The sequence below is a fragment of the Gossypium arboreum genome, chromosome 10 (assembly GCF_025698485.1).
Source record: "Gossypium arboreum isolate Shixiya-1 chromosome 10, ASM2569848v2, whole genome shotgun sequence".
NCBI classification, from domain to species: Eukaryota; Viridiplantae; Streptophyta; class Magnoliopsida; order Malvales; family Malvaceae; genus Gossypium; species Gossypium arboreum.
The window spans coordinates 131,454,266-131,474,467 of record NC_069079.1 but is presented as its reverse complement, the minus strand read 5'-3'; the positions used below and the strand labels follow the sequence as shown (position 1 = coordinate 131,474,467).

Sequence of the window (20,202 nt, the reverse complement as noted above, 5' to 3'; positions counted from 1 at the left end):
AGGCAGTGCCTGTTGAAATGCCCGTGTGGATTAAGGGCTTAAGTGTTGGCATAGCATACCTGCTACATCAGTGGTTCCATCTCCTTTTGAAGTAATTTGGCTCAGGGTTGATTGGATCGGTTCACTATGTTCATGGAACTGTTCATATTTCGTGATCCACTTTTCTGGGAGTAACTTTATGAGCTCTTTTTTGGGAATTTTCCTGGGGACATGGACACAATGAGGTTGGTCATTTGTGTTTACTGAGATAAGCAAGGAATCTTCTGTCCCGTGGTTTGAAAGGTTAAAGGAGTGATCTTGGATTCTATAAACAATCTGGTAATGAAGGGTAGCAGTTATAGCTGAAGCTATTTGTGGAGCTCCTGCTATTTGGACGTGGACCTTTAAAGCACTGGTAAGATTTGGGTCTGCCAGGGCAATGGTGAAGTTTGGAAAGAGGGTTACCATCACCAGTCCAGAGTTTAGTGTTGCTTCAATCGTTGCTATGCAAGCATTTTGGTATTCTAAGTATCTAGAATCCAATAATGCTATTCTTGCCACAACAGGTTTACCGGCTGTTCCATGATAATTTAGCGCTAGACGTATAGCACCAAAATGGATGTGGGTATAGCTCGCTTCGCTTCCATTCTCGCTGGAAATTTTTGGGATTTCTAGAGCAACGAAATGTTCAGAGAAGAGACATATATGGGAAAACTGTCAAACCGTGAGGATTGAACATATTCCCTTACTTGCTTAGAAGAGCCTTTTATCAGCGTTCTGATAGACTTGATTGGTGAGAAGGCTGATTTTCTGTAGGCAGAATAAGGATTTACAACTGGAAGATCTGTGGGTTGTACTTTGTCTTCTTCATTTAAGTACTCTATTTCGTACAAGTAGGAAATCTTTTTTGAGGAGTGAGATTTGAAGGGAAATTCTGGTAATGTAACTAAGGAAGAAGAGGTTGAAGGTTTCGTTGTCATATTTGAAAGATGATTTTCTCTAAATCCTTCTAGCTTCTAGATCATTAAAGATGAGTTTATAAGAAAATATGGCTCTAATACCAATTGCGGGTGTGAGTTAATAGAAGAAACCAGAATCAAGAAGATGTAGCAGGTATGCTATGCCAACACTTAAGCCTTTAATCCACACGGGCATTTCAACAGGCACTGCCTTTTAGCTACAAGGTCCTGACTCAAGAATCTTATATTAATCACAACAAGATTGACATCATTCTGGAGTTTAATATTTCTGATGTTCAGGATCCATTAATAATGGCAAGCACAGAGCATACTCTATTAACGCTCTTTGGATAACTCATCTAAAACATTCTAAGAAGAAGAGGATCCAGAGAAAATAAGAGAAAACTTAGAAAGACATGATGAGAAAACCACTAAGAATGTTTTTTTTTTATTTTTCTGCTTCTTATCTTACACGAGAGAACTCATCATCCTTTTATAGCCAAAGGTGATGTAATACGACAAGATAATATTACAGTAGCTTTAGATAAGCTTCAGATACTAATAGTCTTAAGATAAGATCATATACACATGACTCACATATCAACCAAACTGTAATTAGACATAAAGTAAAGTAGATCTTCAGCTGTTGGCGTTTGAGTGGGGTAGTTGCACACTATCCAGAGAATCTTCATCATTGCACATCATTTCTTCTTCATCTTTTCATCATTGAGTTCTATTTTTCCAGATTGATTTGATCAGTATTGCCACGGGTAATCTTGTGACCATTCAGTGGGGTCAGGTATGTTTTTTCGATATTCACGGAGGGCATCCAACACTTCTAGATGATAAGGAGTGTATGATTGAGGCCAAGTGTCCCATGGTGCATCGATATCTGGAGGTGGCCATATCTCAATTGGAACAGTTCTGTTGAGTTGGCACAGAAACTTTTGAAGTTCTCGATATTGTGTCTTATCTTTGAATACTTCATCTTCTAGGGTTTTATGAACCCAAGAGGAGGGGAAAGAGTTAAGCTGAGTTACTTTTCCACATTTGACAAAGTACTGAGGCTTATAGAAAATTATAATGATATAACTTCCATAAGTACCTCTTGACTGGTTGCAGTATTGTTCAATTATCTGGAGCCATTGTGGTAGAGGATGAAATCAACTGAGAAAAGTAAAGAAATTTTGATGTTCTGGTTCAATATTTCCTCGGATGGCTTTTTTCAAATAATAAAGAAGGTCAATTGTGTTGAACTGAATGGCGATATGATAAAGATGGGTAAGATACCATAAAAACCATTTTAATTCATTTGGTTGTTCAACAAATTCAACCTTATTGGGTGGATGAAAGGATAATCAGGATTGATTCCCCAAGGTTTGAGAACAAGACCTCCAAAATTTTTGAAAATTTGGGTTTGGTATTCGAGCATCATCTCTTTGGCTTTCTGGTGAAAACAGTTTTTTTCTACAAGAGTGATGACCTCTGGTGGGAATTCTGGGTGAAGGTTTGGGGTGACAGTGTAAGGAGTAGGTGATGTGGATGTTGAGGAATAGGGTCTATACATCATGATGGGTCTGGGCCAATAAACTCTTTTATAGGCTAAGACTTTTGGATTTTCTTTGGGCCTGGAGAGTAAGTCTGCAAGAATGTTTTGTTTGCCAGGGATGTGCTTAACTTCGAATGAGAATTCAGAAAACCATTCTGCCCATCTAAGAAGCTGTGGATGAAGGACTAATTTTTGTTTGAACTTGAGCATTTTTGGAAATGAGGACATATCCATTTCTATCGAAATTGATATCCTCAAGATGAAATTCAAACTTTGTAATACCTTTTTGACGCAAGTATTTCCTTGAATGTAGAGTGATAATGGATTTCTGCATTAGAAAATCTTCCACTCTTGTATCCACAGAGATATCTTTTTCTATCAATCTCTTCAAAGAGAATTGCTCCCCAAAGATTTGTCAACGGCATCTGCTTGTAGAATTCTTTTTCTTCTTCGAGGGATCTTCAAAGGAGGTAGATCTTGTGATGCTTCTTTTAATTTCAAGGGCTTTTGTTTGTGAGGAGGACCAAGGAGGAGGGTCTTTTTCAGCAATTTTCTTAAGGATTAGTATATTTAGAAACTTTAGGAATAAAGTCTCTAATATAGTTGACTATCCCAAGAAATTGTTGGACTTGCTTGTAAGACAAATTCTTTGATGGAAATTTGAGAAGCTCTTGAGCAATATGCGGTCCTGGAGAAAACTTGCCTTCTTTGATATCCATTCCTAAGAATTGGATTTCTGACCTGTTGATCTGCATTTTCCTTTCTGATAACATTATGCCATATTTGGAGATGAGGGTGCTGAAGCTTTTAAGGAGTTGTGCATGTGATTCTTCATCTTCACTATAGAGTAAGATGTCATCAATGTAGATGAGAGCATTTTCCATTAGCGGATGGAAGATCTTTATCATGGCCTTTTGGAATAGAGAAGGGGCGGTCTTTAATCCAAATGGCATGACTTTCCATTGAAAGTGTCCATTGGGAATACAGAAACCTGTCTTGGGTCTGTCATCTGGATTGATTCCCAATTGCCAAAACCCTGCTTTGAGGTCAAACTTTGAAAAGATTTTTGCTTTTGCGATACTGGAGAAAAGCAAATCTTTATTTGGAAGAGAGAACTTGTTGTCTTGAAGGAAATGATTAAGAGGCTGATAATTTATTACCGCCTTAATTTTCCTCTTTGTTGTTCGATCTTTTGTTCACATAAAAGCTTCATGCCCATTGAGAATCGATACTTCAATCAAATCTTGCTGCTGCAGCTTCTTGACATTCCTTTGTCGCGAGTAGCAGATGGTCCGGATTCATTCCTTGATGGTCGGCCTTTGTGGGATTGATGTCTTCATTCCTTTTGAATGGAAGTTGGATAAAGAAACCGGATTTTTCCATAAAGGATTTGGGCATTTTTCAAGAATTCGAATGGGATTCGCATGTGATTGGGTTTTCGATTTTGGATAATGGGGATGATTTTTTCAGCTTGATGAGGAACAGCTTTGGGATTTTACAAAGTGGTGGAACAGTTTTTGTACCTAATACCTTGAGGCGTGATTCTAAGGTATTGGGCCTTTTGTAAAGGTCAAAGCCTATTACAATGTCTTTTCCAGGAGCTTGATCCTAATATCGTAGTGGTGATACTACGCTTGGGAAAAATTGTATGGTAATGGGCTTGCTGATTATGCGGTGATCAAAGGAACATTTGAGGTGATTCAAGATTCTTGTGTGAGGCTTCCACCAATTTGTTGGCAAGACGTCTGGATTCATGATTGTTTCAAATGCTCCAAGTGTCATGAAGGCAATTATAGTAATGGGTTTACTATATTTGTCTAAATAAATTTTACGGGTATGTGTAAATGAAATTGCTTCATCAATGGATTTGTCAATGGTTCTGCTTTGTACCTTAGCTTGTATCATTAGAGAATCAGAGTAATCTGATTCTGAGTAACTAGCCGAGTCGTAAACTGGGATAGCACAAATTGTTTTCTCTGATGGTTGATCTTTAATAGAGTAAACAGATTCGATATCATCATCGTCTTGAATCTTTATTCCAGACTTCTTCATTATCTGAGCAATCTTTTTGCCTTTTTGGTTCCTTGGACAATTCTTCTAGAAGTGCCCTTTTTGATTGCAAATGTAGCAACGGTCTGACTTTGTAGGTTTCTTTTTTTTTCTAAGGTATCTCCAACGGGGTTTGATCTTCTTTCTTCTTCTCGAATAATCATGATACCTCTTGAAGTGTTTCTTCTTTTTCGCTCGACACCACAAAATGATTGTCTTTTGGGCATTTGATCTTCAGATGAGAATCATCACAAGCTTTATCAATCTTTGTATTACCATGAAGATAATCTTTGAATATCATCCTTCTATTGCAAATGTCTTCCAGTAAAGAAAGACTTCTTGTTGAAGTTCTCCAACCGTTATTTGGAGAATGTCTTTGTTTTGTGTTTGGAGAGCTCGATTGATCGCAACTTGGATTGGATTTGGAAGGATGAAAGGATTACTGGCTTAAGGTTTGGATTGAGTCCCAAAGCACAGAATAATCTTGTCATTGTTTTGAAATGTTTTTCCAAATCTTTTCTAGAATACGAACAGCACTTTCTTTTGTGAAATTCTCTTCTCTTCAATGTGAGCAAATCATCAGGATTTCCAACGAAATGTTGATGGATAATTCTGATGGGTTGCGCCAAGTCTTGAAGTACTAGGAATTGCATTTGATTGTGCTGATCAATTGAGTTCCACCAATCTCTGAGCATTCCTGTGAATCTGGAAACAAATTCCATGAGAATGTTGTAGTTGCTGTCCTCAGTAGGCTTTCGTGTTTCAAGCCAAGAATGGAATTCTTGGATTCTCTCTGGCCATCTTGATGGTGGTAGATCATCTAAAGTGAACGTGATTCTTCCAATAGAACTCTTTGGAGGATGTCTTTGTGTCAAAGATGAACCTTCTTCTTGCATTTCATCATCACTTGGTTCTTCTACTTTTGTGGTGGTCTGTAGTATTTTTCCCAAATTTTCATTTTCCGATTGGGATGATAATTCCTCCGATTCTTCAGATTCAGATCTGGTTTCTTCTGAACTCGAGCTTTTGTCAGATTCATCAGATTCATCACTGGATTCTTGATCTTGGATGACCGAAATCTTTGGAGTCGAAGATTTTACATAATCCTTTAAAAGTTTTGATAAAGGATTTTGTTCTTTATCTTCTTGGATCATCAAAAATTTTGGAGTTTGTTTTGGTGGAAAAGTTGGTGGCATCTTTTCTTTGAACCGGTCTTTTCCCGCTTTTTTCGGGTTTGTTCTTCCTTCCGTCACTAGGTTCAAGAACCATTTGCTCGCAATCATCTTTTCTTTCTTTTTTGTTTGTCGCTTTTTAATTTCTAGGAAGATTTCATACGTACTTGGTTTGGTACGTTTGGGAGGTTTCGGGAAAGTAATCAGTACACCTTCTACGGGAGTAGACCTTGTTTTCTCGACGGAAGGAAACAATTCAATCGTTTCGCCTTGGTGCAGTTCAGAATCTTTCCGTCTCTTGGAGAGTCTTGATTTGGTCTTTGAGTTTCGAATTTCTTTTCTCTTTGTGCCGTGAGAAAAGAAATCTTGTCCAGTGTCTTGGTTGCTTTGCTACTTCATCCGATCTTTTTTGTAATAATCGGATCGGATCTCGATCATCTTTGTGTTGTCATCCATTTTGGATTCAACTTTTGAGATCTTTGAATCAATCTTTTCAAGATGTGATTTTGAGCAATGGCATTTTCGGTTTGCCAATTGAAGGTAGCTTCGCAAAGACCGATCTTTGGTGGTGTTCCCGGAGTACTGGTTTGTATTTTTGACGAAATTTTTGGGGCATGGACATAATTTTCACTTGAGTATTCTTCAAGTGGTGGAAACTCTTTGTCATATGACATTGTCGAGGTTGTTGGTTTAATCATGCAGGCAGTGGGGATTGGGTCTTGTGGTTCAAGAAAATCTGGGTTCTTTTTTACCCATTTGTTTATTTTCTTGTAACATGGTAAGGAGAAAGGTTTTGGTGTTTTGGATTGCTTTTCAGGGGATGGAAAATTTGTCTTAGGAGGAGGATGAGAAGATGGTTTACAAGGTTCAGGAGGAACCTGTACTTCTGGTAAAGGTTTATAGGTTGAATAATCAACAAAGTAGACATATTTACCATTATCTTCACCAAGTGGTCCAATATTTGGATCTCCCGCCATCCACCTTTTGTAGAACTCGTCCTGAGAAGACTTCTTGTTTTTCTTTTTTCCTGGTTTGGATGCTGTTTTATCCATGGCATCAACATAGGCGGCGAGTCTGTCATCGGTACATAATTCACATGAACAGTTTAAAGCCCATGGACAGTGTCCAGTAACAGGGTCTTTAAACATGTAATAAGGTCTTCCTTCTGTAGAGAAACTTTCTATCAGATCTCTTTCTGGGTCTGGTTCACATAGTGGACAACAGCAATCTGGGTCTCTTTTGTCATGCAACTGGGCCGAACTTTCAAGTGGCTGCATCATCAGCTGTGTTGAGAAAATGCTTGAATTGGGCTGTTTTGGTTGAAGGTGGCTGTGGTCAAATTTGATTTCAGTGGTTCCATCTCCTTTTGAAGTAATTTGGCTCAGGGTTGATTGGATCGGTTCACTATGTTCATGGAACTGTTCATAGTTCGTGATCCACTTTTCTTGGAGTAACTTTATGAGCTCTTTTTTGGGAATTTTCCTGGGGACATGGACACAATGAGGTTGGTCATTTGTGTTTACTGAGATAAGTAAGGAATCTTCTGTCCCGTGGTTTGAAAGGTTAAAGGAGTGATCTTGGATTCTATAAACAATCTGGTAATGAAGGGTAGCAGATTATAATGAAGCTATTTGTGGAGCTCCCGCTATTTGGACTTGGACCTTTAAAGCCTTGGTAAGATTTGGGTCCGCCAGGCCATGGTGAAGTTTGGAAGAGGGTTACCATCACCTACCCGTAGTTTAGTGTTGCTTCAATCGTTGCTATGCAAGCATTTTGGTATTCTAAGTATCTAGAATCCAATAATGCTATTCTTGCCACAACAAAGTTTACCTACTGTTCCATGATAATTTAGCTAGACGATAGCACCAAAATGGATGTGGGTATAGCCTCGCTCGCTTCCATTCTGCTGGAAATTTCGCCGATTTCTAGAGCAACGAAATGTTTCAGAGAAGAGGCATATATGGGAAAACTGTCAAACCGTGAGGATTGAACATATTCCTTACTTGCTTAGAAGAGCCTTTTATCGATTCGATAGACTTGATTGGTGAGAAGGCTGATTTTACAGAGGCGTAATAAGGATTTACAACCGGAAGATCGTGGGTTGTACTTTGTCTTCTTCATTTAAGTACTCTATTTCGTACAAGGAGGAAATCTTTTTTGAGGAGTGAGATTTGAAGGGAAATTCTGGTAATGTAACTAAGGAAGAAGAGGTTGAAGGTTTCGTTGTCATATTTGAAAGATGATTTTCTCTAAATCCTTCTAGCTTCTAGATTATTAAAGATGAGTTTATAAGAAAACATGGCTCTGATACCAATTGCTGATGATGCAGCCACTTGAAAGCCCGGCCCAGTTGCATGACAAAAGAGACACAGATTGCTGTTGTCCACTATGTGAACCAGGCCCAGAAAGAGATCTGATAGAAAGCTTCTACGTAAGGAAGGTTTTATTACATGTTTAAAGACTCACATCGGACACCGCCCATGGGCTTTAAACTGTTCATGTGAATTATGTACCGATGATAGACTCGCCGCCTATGTTGATGCCATGGATAAAACAGCATCCAAACCAGGAAAAAAGAAAAACAAGAAGTCTTCTCAGGACGAGTTCTACAAAAGGTGCATGGCGGGAGATCCAAATATTGGACCACTTGGTGAAGATAATGGTAAATATGTCTACCTTGTTGATTATTCAACCTATAAACCTTTACCAGAAGTACAGGTTCCTCCTGAACCTTGTAAACCATCTTCTCCTCCTCCTCCTAAGACAGATTTTCCATCCCCTGAAAAGCAATCCAAAACACCAAAACCTTTCTCCTTACCATGTTACAAGAAAATAAACAAATGGGTAAAAAAGAACCCAGATTTTCTTGAACCACAAGACCCAATCCCCACTGCCTGCATGATTAAACCAACAACCTCGACAATGTCATATGACAAAGAGTTTCCACCACTTGAAGAATACTCAAGTGAAAATTATGTCCATGCCCCAAAAATTTCGTCAAAAATACAAACCAAGATTCGAACACCACCAAAGATCAAGGCTTTGCAGGTTACCTTCAATTGGCAAACCGAAATGCCATTGCTCAAAATCACATCTTGAAAAGATTGATTCAAAGATCTCAAAAGTTGAATCCAAAATGGATGACAACACAAAGATGATCGAGATCCGATCCAGCTTATTACAAAAAGACTGGATGAAGTAGCAAAGCAACCAAGAAGACTCGACAAGATTTCTTTTCTCACCGCACAAAGAGAAAAAGAAATTCGAAACTCAAAGACCAAATCAAGACTTCCAAGAGACGGAAAGATTCCTAACCCGCACCAAGACGAGAACGATTGAGTTGTTTCCTTCCGTCGAAAACAAGGTCTACTCCCGCAGAAGGTGTACAGATTACTTTCCCGAACCTCCTAAACGCATCAAACCAAGTACGTATGAAATCTTCCTAGAAATTAAAAAGCAAGCAAAAAAGAAAGAAAAGATGATTGCAGAGCAAATGGTTACCGAACCTAGTGACCGAAGGAAGAACAAACCCGTAAAAAACGGGAAAAGACCCGCTTCAAGAAAAGACGCCACCAACTTCTCCACCAAAACAAACTCCAAAATCTTTGATGATCCAAGAAGATAAAGAACAAAATCCTTTATCAAAACTTTTAAAGGATTATGTAAAATCTTCGACTCCAAAGATTTCGGTCATCCAAGATCAAGAATCCAGTGATGAATCTGATGAATCTGACAAAAGCTCGAGTTCAGAAGAAACCAGATCTGAATCTGAAGAATCGGAAGAATTATCATGCCAATCGGAAAATGAAAATTTGGGAAAAATACTACAGACCACCACAAAAGTAGAAGAACCAAGTGATGATGAAATGCAAGAAGAAGGTTCATCTTCGACACAAAGACATCCTCCAAAGAGTTCTATTGGAAGAATCACGCTCACTTTAGATGATCTACCACCATCAAGATGGTTGAGAGAGAATCCAAGAATTCCATTCTTGGCTTGAAACACGAAAGCTTCCTGAGGACAGCAACTACAACATTCTCATGGAATTTGTTTCCAGATTCACAGGAATGCTCAGAGATTGGTGGAACTCAATTGATCAGCACAATCAAATGCAATTCCTAGTACTTCAAGACTTGGCGCAACCCATCAGAATTATCCATCAACATTTCGTTGGAAATCCTGATGATTTGCTCACATTGAAGAGAAGAGAATTTCACAAAAGAAAGTGCTGTTCGTATTCCAGAAAAGATTTGGAAAAACATTTCAAAACAATGACAAGATTATTCTGTGCTTTGGGACTCAATCCAAACCTCAAGCCAGTAATCCTTTCATCCCTTCCAAATCCAATCCAAGTTGCAATCAATCAGCTCTCCAAACACAAAACAAAGACATTCTCCAAATAACAGCTTGGAGAACTTCAACAAGAAGTCTTTGTTGCCCGGAAGACATTTGCAATGTAGGATGATATTCAAAGATTATCTTCATGGTGATAAAAAGATTGATAAAGCTTGTGATGATTCTCATCTGAAGATCAAATGCCCAAAAGACAATCATTTTTGTGACTGTCGAACGAAAAAGAAGAAACACTTCAAGAGGTATCATGATTATTCGAGAAGAAGAAAGAAGATCAAACCCCGTTGGAGATACCTTAGAAAAAAAAGAAACCTACAAAGTCAGACCGTTGCTATATTTACAATCAAAAAGGGCACTTCTCGAAGAATTGTCCAAGGAACCAAAAAGGCAAAAAGATTGCTCAGATAATGAAGAAGTCTGGAATAAAGATTCAAGACGATGATGATATCGAATCTGTTTGCTCTATTGAAGATCAACCATCAGAGAAAACAATTTGTGCTATCCCGCCATTTAACGACTCATTAGTTACTCGTAATCGATTACTCTGATTCTCTGATGATACAAGCTAAGGTACAAAGCAGAACCATTGACAAATCCATTGATGAAGCAATTTCAGCCCCACACATACCGGTAAAAATCTATTTAGACAAATATAGTAAACCCATTACTATAATTGCCTTCATGACACCGGAGCAAATTGAAACAATCATGAATCCGACGCCTTGCCAACAAATTGGTGGAAGCCTCACACAAGAATTTTCGAATCACCTCAAATGTTCCTTTGATCACCCGCATAATCAAGAAGCCCATTACCATACAATTTTTCACAAATTGTAGTATCACCACTACAAGATAGGATCAAGCTCACCGAAAAGACATTGTAATAGGCTTTGACCTTTACAAAAGGCCCAATACCTTAGAATCACGCCTCAGGTATTAGGTACAAAAACCTGCTCGACCTTTTGTAAAAATCCCAAACTGCTCCTCATCAAGCCCAAAAAATCATCCCTATTATCCAAAATCTGAAAACCCAATCCTGTGCAGAATCCCATTCAGAATTCTTGAAAAAATGCCCAAATCCTTTATGGAAAAATCCGGATTTCTTTATCCAACTTCTATTCAAAAGCAATGAAGACATCAATCCCACAAAGGCCAGCCATCAAGGAATGAATCCAGACCATCTGCTACTCGCGACAAAGGAATGTCAAGAACTGCAGCAGCAAGATTTGATTGAAGTATCATATTCTCAATGGGCATGTGAAGCTTTTTATGTGAACAAAAGATCGTAATAAAGAAAGAGGAAAATTAAGACTGGTAATAAATTATCAGCCTCTTAATCATTTCCTTCAAGACAACAAGTTCCTCTTCCAAATAAAGATTTGCTTTTCTCCAAGATTGCAAAACAAAAATCTTTTCAAAGTTTAACCTCAAAGGTGGTTTTGGCAATTGGGAATCAATCCAGACATGCACTCCAAGACAAGTTTCAGATTCCCAATGGACACTTTCAATGGAAAGTCATGCCATTTGGATTAAAGACCGCCTTCTCTATTCCAAAAGGCCATGATAAAGATCTTCCATCCGCTAATGGAAAATGCTCTCATCTACATTGATGACATCTTACTCTATAGTGAAGATGAAGAATCACATGCACAGCTCCTTGAAAGCTTCAGCACCCTCATCTCCAAATATGGCATAATGTTATCAGAAAGGAAAATGCAGATCAACAGGTCGAAATCCAATTCTTAGGAATGGATATCAAAGAAGGCAAGTTTTCTAGGACCGATATTGCTCAAGAGCTTCTCAAATTTCCATCAAAGAATTTGTCTTACAAGCAAGTCCAACAATTTCTTGGGATAGTCAACTATATTAGAGACTTTATTCCTAAAGTTTCTAAATATACTAATCCCTTAAGAAAATTGCTGAAAAAGACCTCCTCCTTGGTCCTCCTCACAAACAAAAGCCCTTCGAAATTAAAAGAATCTGTCACAAGATCTACCTCCTTTGAAGATCCTTCGGAAGGAAAAAGAATTCTACAAACAGATGCCGTGACAAATATCGGGAGCAATTCTCTTTGAAGAGATTGATAGAAAAGATATCTCTGTGGATACAAGAGTGGAAGATTTTCCGATGCGTAAATCCATTATCACTCTACATTCAAGGAAATACTTGCGTCAAAAAGGTATTACAAAGTTTGAATTTCATCTTCGAGGATATCAATTTCGATAGAAATGGATATGTCCTCATTTCCAAAAATGCTCAAGTTCAAACAAAATTAGTCCTCATCCACAATTTTCTTAGATGGGCGTAATGGTTTTCAATTCTCATTCAAGTTAAGCACATCTCGGCAAACAAAACATTCTTGCAGACTTACTCTCCGTGCCCAAAGAAAATCCAAAAGTCTTAGCCTATAAAAGAGTTTATTGGCCTGCACCCATCATGATGTATAGACCCTATTCCTCAACATCCACATCACCTACTCCTTACATCGTCACCCCAAACCTTTACCTGAATTCCCACCAGAGGTCATCACTCTTGTAGAAAAAACTGCTTTCACCGTAAAGCCAAAGAGATGATGCTCGAATACCAAACCCAAATTTTCAAAAATTTTGGAGGTCTTGTTCTCAAACCTTGGGGAATCAATCCGATTATCCTTTCATCCACCCAATAAGGTTCGAATTTGTTGAACAACCAAATGAATTAAAATGGTTTTTATGGTATCTTACCCATCTTTATCATATCGCCATTCAGTTCAACACAATTGACCTTCTTTATTATTTGAAAAAAGCCATCCGAGGAAATATTGAACCGTAACATCAAAATTTCTTTACTTTTCTCGCTTGGTTTCATCCTCTACCACAATGGCTCCAGATAATTGAACAATCACGCAACAGGTCAAGAGGTACTTATGGAAGTTATATCATTATAATTTTCTATAAGCCTCAAGATTTTGTCAAATGTGGAAAAGCAACTCGCCTTAACTCTTTCCTCCTCTTGGGTTCATAAAACCCTAGAAGATGAAGTATTCAAAGATAAGACACAATATCGAGAACTTCAAAAGTTTCTGTGCCAACTCAACAGAACTGTTCCAATTGAGATATGGCCACCTCCAGATATAGATGCACCATGGGACACTTGGCCTCAATCATACACTCCTTATCATCTAGAAGTGTTGGATGCCTCCGTGAATATCGAAAAACATACCGACCCCATCGAATGGTCACAAGATTACCCGTGGCAATACAATCAAATCAATCTGGAAAAATGGAACTCAATGATGAAAAGATGAAGAAGAAATGATGTGCAACAGTTGAAGATTCTCCGGATAGTGTGCAACTACCCCACTCAAACGCCAACAAATGAAGATCTACTTTACTTTATGTCTAATTACGCTTTGTTTGATATGTGAGTCATGTGTATATGATCTTATCTTAAGACTATTAGTATCTGAAGCTTATCTAAAGCTACTGTAATATTATCTTGTCGTATTACATCACCTTTGGCTATAAAAGGATGATGAGTTCTCTCGTGTAAGATAAGAAGCGTAAAAATAAAAAAACATTCTTAGTTGTTTTCTCATCATGTCTTTCTAAGTTTTCTTATTTTCTCTGGATCCTCTTCTTCTTAGAATGTTTTAGATGAGTTATCCAAAGAGCGTTAATAGAGTATGCTCTGTGCTTGCCATTATTAATGGATCCTGCACATCAGAAATATTAAACTCCAGAATGATGTCAATCTTGTTGTGATTAATATAAGATTCTTGAGTCAGGACCTTGTAGCTAAAAGGCAGTGCCTGTTGAAATGCCCGTGTGAATTAAGGGCTTAAGTGTTGGCATAGCATACCTGCTACATCTTCTTGATTCTGGTTTCTTCTATTAACTCACACCCGCAATCAGAAGGTGTACAGATTACTTTCCCAGAATTTCCCTTCAAATCTCACTCCTCAAAAAAGATTTCCTCCTTGTACGAAATAGAGTACTTAAATGAAGAAGACAAAGTACAACCCACAGATCTTCCAGTTGTAAATCCTTATTCTGCCTACAGAAAATTAGCCTTCTCACCAATCAAGTCTATCAGAACGCTGATAAAAGGCTCTTCTAAGCAAGTAAGGGAATATGTTCAATCCTTACGGTTTGACAGTTTTCCCATATATGCCTCTTCTCCTGAACAGCTCGTTGCTCTAGAAATCCCAGCAGAATTTCCAGCAGAATGGAAATGAGCAGGCTATACCCACATCCATTTTGGTGCTATACGTCTAGCGCTAAATTATCATGGAACAAACCAGTAAACTGTTAGGTAAGAATAGCATTATTGGATTCTAGATACTTAGAATACCAAAATGCTTGCATAGCAACGATTGAAGCAACACTAAACTCGGTGGTGATGGTAACCTCTTCCAAACTTCACCATGGCCTGGCGGACCCAAATCTTACCAAAGGCTTTAAAGGTCCAAGTCCAAATAGCAGAGCTCCACAAATAGCTTCAGCTATAACTGCTACCCTTCATTACCAGATTGTTTATAGAATCTAAGATCACTCATTTAACCTTTCAAACCACGGGATAGAAGATTCCTTGCTTATCTCAGTAAACACAAATGACCAACCTCATTGTGTCCATGTTCCCAGGAAAATTCCCAAAAAAGAGCTCATAAAGTTACTCCCAGAAAAGTGGATCACGAACTATGAACAGTTCCATGAACATAGTGAACCGATCCAATCAACCCTGAGCCAAATTACTTCAAAAGGAGATGGAACCACTGAAATCAAATTTGACCACAGCCACCTTCAACCAAAACAACCCAATTCAAGCATTTTCTCAACACAGCTGATGATGCAGCCACTTGAAAGTCCGGCCCAGTTGCATGACAAAAGAGACCCAGATTGCTGTTGTCCACTATGTGAACCAGCCCGAAAGAGAGATCGATAGAAAGCTTCTACGAAGGAAGGCCTTATTACATGTTTAAAGACCTCATTCATCGACATCGCCTATGGGCTTTAAACTGTTCATGTGAATTATGTACCGATGATGACTTCGCCGCCTATGTTGATGCCATGGATAAAACAAGATCCAAACCAGAAAAAGAAAAATAAGAAGTCTTCTCAGGACGAGTTCTACAAAAGGTGGATGGCGGGAGATCCAAATATTGGACCACTTGGTGAAGATAATGGTAAATATGTCTACCTTGTTGATTATTCAACCTATAAACCTTTACTGTAAATATACAGTTCCTCCTGAACCTTGTAAACCATCTTCTCCTCCTCCTCCTAAGACAGATTTTCCATCCCCTGAAAAGCAATCCAAAACACCAAAACCTTTCTCCTTACCATGTTACAAGAAAATAAACAAATGGATAAAAAAGAACCCAGATTTTCTTGAACCACAAGACCCAATCCCCACTGCCTGCATGATTAAACCAACAACCTCGACAATGTCATATGACAAAGAGTTTCCACCACTTGAAGAATACTCAAGTGAAAATTATGTCCATGCCCCAAAAATTTCGTCAAAAATACAAACCAGTACTCCGGGAACACCACCAAAGATCAGTGCTGCAGAAGCTACCCTCAATTGGCAAACTGAAAATGCCATTGCTCAAAATCACATCTTGAAAAAGATTGATTCAAAGATCTCAAAAGTTGAATCCAAAATGGATGACAACACAAAGATGATCAGAGATCTGATCCAGTTATTACAAAAAAGACTGGATGAAGTAGCAAAGCAACCAGCAGCACCTGGACAAGATTTCTTTTCTCACCTGGCACAAAGAGAAAAAGAAATTCAGAAACTCAAAGACCAAATCAAGACTCTCCAAGAGACGGGAAAGATTCCTAAACCTGCACCAAGACGAGAAACGATTGAATTGTTTCCTTCCGTCAGAAAACAAGGTCTACTCCCCGCAGAAGGTGTACAGATTACTTTCCCAGAACCTCCCAAACGTACCAAACCAAGTACGTATGAAATCTTCCTAGAAATTAAAAAGCAGCAAGCAAAAAAGAAATAAAAGATGATTGCAGAGCAAATGGTTACTGAACCTAGTGACCAGAAGGAAGAACAAACCCAGAAAAAACTGGGAAAAAGACCAGTTTCTGAAGAAAAGACGCCACCAACTTCTCCACCAAAACAAACTCCAAAATCTTTGATGATCCAAGAAGATAAAGAACAAAATCCTTTATCAAAACTTTTAAAGGATTATGTAAAATCTTCGATTCCAAAGATTTCGGTCAACCAAGATCAAGAATCCAGTGATGAATCTGATGAATCTGACAAAAGCTCGAGTTCAGAAGAAACCAGATCTGAATCTGAAGAATCGGAGGAATTATCATCCCAATCGGAAAATGAAAATTTGGGAAAAATACTACAGACCACCACAAAAGTAGAAGAACCAAGTGATGATGAAATGCAAGAAGAAGGTTCATCTTCGACACAAAGACATCCTCCAAAGAGTTCTATTGGAAGAATCACGTTCACTTTAGATGATCTACCACCATCAAGATGGCCAGAGAGAATCCAAGAATTCCATTCTTGGCTTGAAACACGAAAGTTTACTAAGGACAGCAACTACAACATTCTCATGGAATTTGTTTCCAGATTCACAGGAATGCTCAGAGATTGGTGGAACTCAATTGATCAGCACAATCAAATGCAATTCCTAGTACTTCAAGACTTGGCGCAACCCATCAGAATTACCCATCAACATTTTATTGGAAATCCTGATGATTTGCTCACATTGAAGAGAAGAGAATTTCACAAAAGAAAGTGTTGTTCGTATTCCAGAAAAGATTTGGAAAAACATTTCAAAACAATGACAAGATTATTCTGTGCTTTGGGACTCAATCCAAACCTCAAGCCAGTAATCCTTTCATCCCTTCCAAATCCAATCCAAGTTGCAGTCAATCAGGCTCTCCAAACACAAAACAAAGACATTCTCCAAATAACAGTTGGAGAACTTCAACAAGAAGTCTTTGTTGCCCTGGAAGACATTTGCAACAGAAGGATGATATTCAAAGATTATCTTCATGGTGATAAAAAGATTGATAAAGCTTGTGATGCTTCTTATCTGAAGATCAAATGCCCAAAAGACAATCATTTTTGTGACTGTCGAACGAAAAAGAAGAAACACTTCAAGAGGTATCATGATTATTCGAGAAGAAGAAAGAAGATCAAACCCCGTTGGAGATACCTTAGAAAAAAAAAGAAACCTACAAAGTCAGACCGTTGCTACATTTGCAATCAAAAAGGGCACTTCTCGAAGAATTGTCCAAGGAACCAAAAGGCAAAAGATTGCTCGGATAATGAAGAAGTGCGGAATAAAGATTCAAGACGATGATGATATCGAATCTGTTTGCTCTATTGAAGATCAACCATCGAGAAAACAATTTGTGCTATCCCGGCCATTTACTCGGCTAGTTACTCGTAATCGATTACTCGATTCTCGATGATACAAGCTAAGGTACAAAGCGTAACCATTGACAAATCCATTGATGAAGCAATTTCACCCACACATACCGGTAAAATCTATTTAGACAAATATAGTAAACCCATTACTATAATTGTCTTCATAGACACTGGAGCAGCTGAAACAATCATGAATCCAGACGTCTTGCCAACAAATTGGTGGAAGCCTCACACAAGAATCTTCGAATCAGCCTCAAATGTTCTTTTGATCACCCGCATAATCAGCAAGCCCATTACCATACAATTTTTCCCAAACTGTAGTATCACCACTACAGTATTAGGATCGAAGCTCCCTGGAAAAGACATTGTAATAGGCTTTGACCTTTACAAAAAGGCCCAATACCTTAGAATCCTGCCTCAAGGTATTAGGTACAAAAACCTGTTCCAGCCCTTTGTAAAAATCCCAAAACTGTTCCTCATCAAGCCTGAAAAAATCATCCCCATTATCCAAAATCTGAAAACCCAATCCTGTGCAGAATCCCATTCAGAATTCTTGAAAAAATGCCCAAATCCTTTATGGAAAAATCCGGATTTCTTTATCCAACTTCCATTCAAAAGGAATGAAGACATCAATCCCACAAAGGCCAGCCATCAAGGAATGAATCCAGACCATCTGCTACTCGCGACAAAGGAATGTCAAGAACTGCAGCAGCAAGATTTGATTGAAGTATCAGATTCTCAATGGGCATGTGAAGCTTTTTATGTGAACAAAAGATCAGAACAGCAAAGAGGAAAATTAAGACTGGTAATAAATTATCAGCCTCTTAATCATTTCCTTCAAGACAACAAGTTCCCTCTTCCAAATAAAGATTTACTTTTCTCCAGTATTGCAAAAGCAAAAATCTTTTCAAAGTTTGACCTCAAAGCAGGGTTTTGGCAATTGGGAATCAATCCAGATGACAGACCCAAGACAGGTTTCTGTATTCCCAATGGACACTTTCAATGGAAAGTCATGCCATTTGGATTAAAGACCGCCTCTTCTCTATTCCAAAAGGCCATGATAAAGATCTTCCATCCGCTAATGGAAAATGCTCTCATCTACATTGATGACATCTTACTCTATAGTGAAGATGAAGAATCACATGCACAGCTCCTTGAAAGCTTCAGCACCCTCATCTCCAAATATGGCATAATGTTATCAGAAAGGAAAATGCAGATCAACAGGTCAGAAATCCAATTCTTAGGAATGGATATCAAAGAAGGCAAGTTTTCTCCAGGACCGCATATTGCTCAAGAGCTTCTCAAATTTCCATCAAAGAATTTGTCTTACAAGCAAGTCCAACAATTTCTTGGGATAGTCAACTATATTAGAGACTTTATTCCTAAAGTTTCTAAATATACTAATCCCTTAAGAAAATTGCTGAAAAAAGACCCTCCTCTTTGGTCCTCCTCACAAACAAAAGCCCTTCAGAAATTAAAAAAATTGTCACAAGATCTACCTCCTTTGAAGATCCCCTCAGAAGGAAAAAGAATTCTACAAACAGATGCCAGTGACAAATACTGGGGAGCAATTCTCTTTGAAGAGATTGATAGAAAAAGATATCTCTGTGGATACAAGAGTGGAAGATTTTCTGATGCAGAAATCCATTATCACTCTACATTCAAGGAAATACTTGCAGTCAAAAAAGGTATTACAAAGTTTGAATTTCATCTTCGAGGATATCAATTTCTGATAGAAATGGATATGTCCTCATTTCCAAAAATGCTCAAGTTCAAACAAAAATTTGTCCCTCATCCACAGCTTCTTAGATGGGCAGAATGGTTTTCTGAATTCTCATTCGAAGTTAAGCACATCCCTGGCAAACAAAACATTCTTGCAGACTTACTCTCCAGGCCCAAAGAAAATCCAAAAGTTTTAGCCTATAAAAGAGTTTATTGGCCCAGACCCATCATGATGTATAGACCCTATTCCTCAACATCCACATCACCTACTCCTTACACTGTCACCCCAAACCTTCACCCAGAATTCCCACCAGAGGTCATCACTCTTGTAGAAAAAAACTGTTTTCACCAGAAAGCCAAAGAGATGATGCTCGAATACCAAACCCAAATTTTCAAAAATTTTGAAGGTCTTGTTCTCAAACCTTGGGGAATCAATCCTGATTATCCTTTCATCCACCCAATAAGGTTCGAATTTGTTGAACAACCAAATGAATTAAAATGGTTTTTATGGTATCTTACCCATCTTTATCATATCGCCATTCAGTTCAACACAATTGACCTTCTTTATTATTTGAAAAAAGCCATCTGAGGAAATATTGAACCAGAACATCAAAATTTCTTTACTTTTCTCAGTTGGTTTCATCCTCTACCACAATGGCTCCAGATAATTGAACAATACTGCAACCAGTCAAGAGGTACTTATGGAAGTTATATCATTATAATTTTCTATAAGCCTCAGTACTTTGTCAAATATGGAAAAGCAACTCAGCTTAACTCTTTCCCCTCCTCTTGGGTTCATAAAACCCTAGAAGATGAAGTATTCAAAGATAAGACACAATATCGAGAACTTCAAAAGTTTCTGTGCCAACTCAACAGAACTGTTCCAATTGAGATATGGCCACCTCCAGATATCGATGCACCATGGGACACTTGGCCTCAATCATACACTCCTTATCATCTAGAAGTGTTGGATGCCCTCCGTGAATATCGAAAAACATACCGACCCCTTGAATGGTCACAAGATTA

The 20,202-nt window shown here is 38.3% G+C and overlaps 1 pseudogene; it reads right to left on the bottom strand.

Moving 5' to 3' along the window:
- LOC128282229 (protein trichome birefringence-like 38) overlaps window positions 1–20,202 on the bottom strand; it is a 47,457-nt pseudogene that overhangs the window by 15,630 nt on the left and 11,625 nt on the right.